Below are 5,719 nucleotides of genomic sequence, written 5' to 3'. Positions count from 1 at the left end.
CTGCTGGTGATGCGAGGGCTCTTCACCGTGCCACCCAGCCTTAACGGTGGTCCCAAGAGCCTCAGAAACATGCTCGCCACTACAGACTCATCTTTCCCTGGAGAAGGAGTATGGAGACATCATTAGGACAAAATCCCTTTGCTTGAGCATTCAAGTCTAAAAACTGTTTTTGAAGGATTCCACCTAAGTGATTCAGCCAAGACTAACAAGCCTGTGGCATAAGGAAAGCTGGAGTTTCTGATTCCCAGACCCTCATGTCTATTTTTAGCTCTGAAATCAGATAAACAATAAAACCCAAAACCAACCAGGCAAACACAGAACCTACTGAAAAACACCAGTTGTGTACTTCTGGCTTTCTTCCACAGGTAACTAGCTTTAATAACAGCAACAACAAAAATAAAATTAAAAGACAGAGAGAGAATAGATGAGTGATTAACTGTTTTTGCAGGCTTGTCATCTGGGTGGTTAGAAAAACTACATTTTCACATCATGTTCCCGAAGAGCAACTGCCCACCCAAAGGTGGGTGCTTGGCTTTCTTTTCAGATGCCTCTTATCCCTTGCTGTACCTACACTAATTTTTGTGAAGCAGTAGGGTACCAGTGTGCTTGTTCTAAGTTTATTCTAATCCATTCAGCAGCACGTCGAAAACTTTTGAGTTCCCAGTAAATTACAGTAAAGGCAAAACAAAATAATTTGAGATTCCTCAAGCTTGAAGGCTTGACATTTTTATTTTGAATTTTAGACAGCAGCTGACAATCCTTAGCAGATGTTGCCCTTGGTAATAAGACCATCTTTGGGTAACCAAGAACCAGCTTTCAGTAGTTCAAAAATAACAGAGAAAAACTTACATTTTTATTGTCGAACTTGCACAGGCAGTACAGGAAAGCATATTCCTGGGCAACAGATTGGCCCAAAGCAATAAAAAACAATGATAAAATGAATAAACGAATATTTGCAAAATTTCCAGGGAAAATACATTTTTTCATACATATCTGATTAGGTTAGTCTATTTTAGCATATAACCTGTGAAAACAGTATTTGATCATATTGCCAAAAAATGTATTGTAATACAAATGTATCAAGAAGCTTAATTTTGGCATTCTTCAACTTTTTAATGTTTGATTATTTTCTTTTTTTGAGCATGAGAGAGTGAATCTTTTGATCTTATTTATAGTTTAGTAGTGCCCAAAGTGCAGTGGAGGTCATAAAAACAGGCCAGGATGCAAGCATTTATTTTAAGCTATCCTGCTTTTAAGACTTCACAGGGCATCCAGAAATGGCTGGTTGCCTTTTTCATTGCAGAATAATAGTAGCATCTGTAGAGAGGCTAGAACAGAGCTATAATGAATCACCTTGAAACTGCACAACAGCATGGATTTCATTATAGAAAAAAGCCTGAGAGACATGTTTTTATGGCTTAGAGGACAAGCTGAAGTAGCCCAGAGACAATGTTTTTGTAGACTTTCTTTTCAGACTTGACCTAGGAGCTCCCTAAGAAGTAAAGTTATATAAAATAATTCGATTTTTCAATTATGTCCATGAACTATAACTTTGTCACAGGCAGTAGCAAAGTGACAGGTAGTACTGTTAGCACTCTCATTGCTAAATATTTTGTAAAATGAGGTAACTCCTCATTTTAATACCAGCACTTGAGTCGATCTATTAAAAATAAACCCTAAAACGAAAGATGAAGTGATTGATTAATTAATTTGGGCAATTTCCTGGAAATCACAATAATAGAATACATTTTTTCAAAATTTGAGATGTTTTGAAAAAAGGTAAATTTTTAACCGCTAAAATGATATATATAGATACTATGAAATCGGAACTTAAGACATTTGGACTTTTAAGGAGCTTTTAAGGACTGAATGTTACAGAATGTTACAGAAATGAGAGCAGCAGAGGCTCCTTACAAAGGATTCCTTACACATCTTTAGGGATTTTTTAATGAGTCTTTGCAACTGTCTCTCTTCAGAATGTCTTTTCTGTTAAGTTCTGCCAGAGGGTTCAGGCTTCAGGGAACCACTGCTGCCATCCAGGTCTGTAGGATTCTTTCCCATGAAACATTCGAAGAAAACGATTGCCAGCAATAGCGAGAAATTTGCTGTCTCTGATCAAAGCTGTTTCTCGAGGCCAGGCAGGGTTTGCTGACCTACTTTGGACAAGGATTTATTCCGACATCCCAGGCTACAGCCCACCCCCTCGGAGGCTGCCGGGAGAGCCCAATGTGCAGCTGCCAACGGGACAATGATTAATTTGACTGTCACCAGCACAGCTCTGAACATAAGCCTTGTTCAGGAGGCACTTAAAAGGGAGCTCAGTGCAGTCACTTGGGGTTTGCTGCTAAAAGAGTAAGGGAAGCAGAAAAACAAATCCCAGCACTGTTTAAGACTTCAGCCAGCCGAAGACAAGGCCAGCTTCCCCAACATAGCAGTGTTGTTTCTACTGGTCTGCTGTCACTGGGTGGGTATGACATGGTACAGCCAGCCTGGTCACTGATAATGCTACAGTTGGTCCCTCAGTGGGCGTGAAGCCACCATACCTTACTCAGAGCACCAAAAAGACAGCGGGACCAACAGATGCAGTATGTCATAGAGGTGTCCTTCTGCCCCACCAGTCAACCAGCTGGTTCTTCAAACCACTGGTAGATACCGTGAAAGTACACTGCAGACCCATGCGGCAAAACCAGCAGTTTCCAAGTAGGATTTTTCAAATGATAATGAGCTACTCTCTGTGCACATCAGCCAGACCCCATGACCTAGGCAACGAAACCTGTGGGTCAAATGGTCAGCCACTGTCAACTGAAACTGATTTCCCTTACCACCTACAGAGGTGAGTGGGTGAAATTACCAGACTGCGACTACTCTGTGGCAACCGCAATCACAGTACAAGGGATACCACTATAATTTTTAACGTCTAATAAAGGCCTTTATGACATTGAATCACAGGACTTGATTCCTTATTATCTTGCTCCTTTTGTCATCATTTCAAGCTGCTCCAAAGAGATCATGCAGCGTTGCAAAGCCATGCCTCCAACTAATTTACCAGTAATGTTTGCTCTTGTTTGCACATCACTGCTCAGACTGAAATGCGATGGAGACACTTTCCCACCATTTTGTGCCTTCCAAATTTGTAGCACGACACTGCTTGTCCACAGAAATACCTGAAGGAGCATGCTGGTTTGGCTGGGATAGAGTTAATTTTCTTCACAGTAGCTGGTATGGGGCGATGGTTTGGACTTGAGCTGAAAACTGTGTTGATGACACAGGGATGTTTTCATTACTGCCGAGCAGTGCTCACACAGAGCCAAGGTCTTTTCTGCCCCTCACCCCACCCCACCAGTGAGCAGGGGTGGGGGTGTGTGGGGGTGGGTGTGGGTGGGTGTGGGGTGGGGGGGTGGGGGGGGGGTGGGGGGGTGGGGGGGGGGGGTGGGGGTGGGGGGGGGGGGGAGGGGTGTGGGTGTGGGTGTGGGGGTGGGGGGGTGTGTGTGTGGGGGGGGGGTGTCTGTGTGTGTGTGTGTGTGTCTGTGTGTGTGTGTGTCTGTGTGTGTGTGTGTGTCTGTGTGTGTGCAGAAAGTTGGGAGGGGGCACAGCTGGGATAGCTGGCCTCAACTGACCAAAGTGATATTCCATACCATATGGCATCATGCTCAGCATATAAATTTGGGGAAGAAGGAAGGGGAGGACATTTGGGGTTATGGTGTTCTGCCTTCCCAAACCACCATTGCATGTGGTGGAGCCTGGCTCTCCTGGAGATGTGTGAACACCTGCCTGCTGATGGGAAGCAGTGAATGAATTCCTTTTTTTGCTTTGCTTTGTGTAGCTTTTGCTTTACCTATTAAACTGACTTTATCTCGACCCATGACTTTTCTCACTTTTCACCTTTACAATTCTCTTCCCCATCCCAGTGAGTGAATGGCTGTGTGGCACTTAGCTGCTGGCTGGGGTTAAACCACAACAGTCCTTTTTTGGCACCCAGCGTGGGGTTCAAAGGGGTTTAGATAACGACAGGTTTGATTGGAATGTGCTAGATCAAATTTATAGCTGTTATTGCTGTTTAGCTATTAATTGGCAGGCTCCTGTGCTTGCTGTGGGGCTTGTTTGCCTTACTGTATATTAGTGTTCATTAGTGGTTGCTTTTTGCTCTTGCTGCTTGCTGTACTGCTGGGCTGCTTATCATCTTACTCTGCTGTGCTTGGAACATTTCGGTAACAGCAATGGCGGTGTGCCATTCTCCTTCCCATTCTCTTCCCCCGCCCCACCACGGGGGAGTGAGCAAGCGGCTGTGCGGTGCTTAGCTGCTGGCTGGGGTTAAACCACGACAAGGAGGTGCCATGCAGGAGGCAAGATGAGTTTTAAAGCCCCTACACTGAGGAATGGAAGGCTCCTAGAACCATGCCAGTCCGAACCCCAGATGGTGCAGTTACACGCACAGTAAATGCTCTTCCTAGAGAACAACCAGGCAACATTATTCATGTTTCAACTGAAGCTCAAAAAAAAAACCAGTTGAGTAGCGAAGCCTTCAGGATAAAATATTCTCCAGTGGCACCTACCCGGAGTGCTCACCTGAGCAAAGGTGTGAGCCTGGCCCTTTGGATAAAACCTAGTCTGTGGCAGAGTTTTATGCCAGAGGGTGTATCCAAGGTAAAGATAGGAAATAGTGCAATAAGTTTTGAAAATTATAATGAATTACTTATTCTTACAACAAACATAGAAGAAATATTTTTGCTAGGGATTATTTCAGCCAACAGGAAAAAAAGAATAATATCATGTTTTAATGAAAATATCTGAAAGAAGGAAACATGAAATCTAGTCTAATCTAACCTAATTAATTAAAGATTATGATTAATTTCAAGTGTATAAATATATACGTCCCTATGATAGAGCTAGTCAATATGATTTATCTTTCTCCTTGTACCTCCAAATGAGAATTGTCTGCAATTGTTTGCAGGCAAGGAGAGGCTGATTGTTTACCTCACTAGTTCAGGTAAGAATCTGGCTTCCTCTTGAAATTTGAAGGGAAAAATATAATGCTGCTCTTGGCAATTTATTATCAGAAATCAAAAACTACTTTACAAGTAGTGATTTTCAGGGTCTTTTCACTGGAAATCTTGGGTTTCCCAAGAAGCAATACTTAAACAAGCAATGATGTCTTGAACAAAGACTCTTTAACAGTGCTGTGTAAGTTCTGCAACCATTATTCATTCTATTAAAAAGAATTTGGAATTTATAGAAGCTCCATCTCCCCTGACTGGCACAGTTTTCTTATTACAAATTAATTCCCTGCCAAAAATAGTTTGTTTTTATCTGATGATCCAAAGCAGTTCCTTTGATAGAACAGTAAAAGAATTTAATCATTTATTTATTAAAGTAACCCATAATTTGGAAGAAAAAAAAAAGTAGACAACTGGTTTCTTGTAAGACTTCAAAAATGAAGTACATTGTTATAATAACCAGATACTTGGAGTTTGCTCAAGTTGATACTACTTATACATTAAGATCTAATTAAAACTTTTAATTTTAAAGAAAATCTATTGGCTGATTTCCCAAAAGCATGTAAGGCTCCTATGGACAAACCAGGCAGTGGGAATCATTCCAAGTTTTTTCCTTACAGCAATATCATTTGGGGAATGCAAACCCTAGCTGTAGGAAAATACTGGCAGCTCAAAGTTACAGTCAATGTCCAGTAATATATAACCATAAATATGATATTAGATAC

This window comes from Falco naumanni, chromosome 5 (genome assembly GCF_017639655.2).
Source record: "Falco naumanni isolate bFalNau1 chromosome 5, bFalNau1.pat, whole genome shotgun sequence".
NCBI lineage: Eukaryota > Metazoa > Chordata > Aves > Falconiformes > Falconidae > Falco > Falco naumanni.
The sequence above is the reverse complement of the archived record's forward strand: the minus strand, read 5'-3'. Positions refer to the sequence as shown.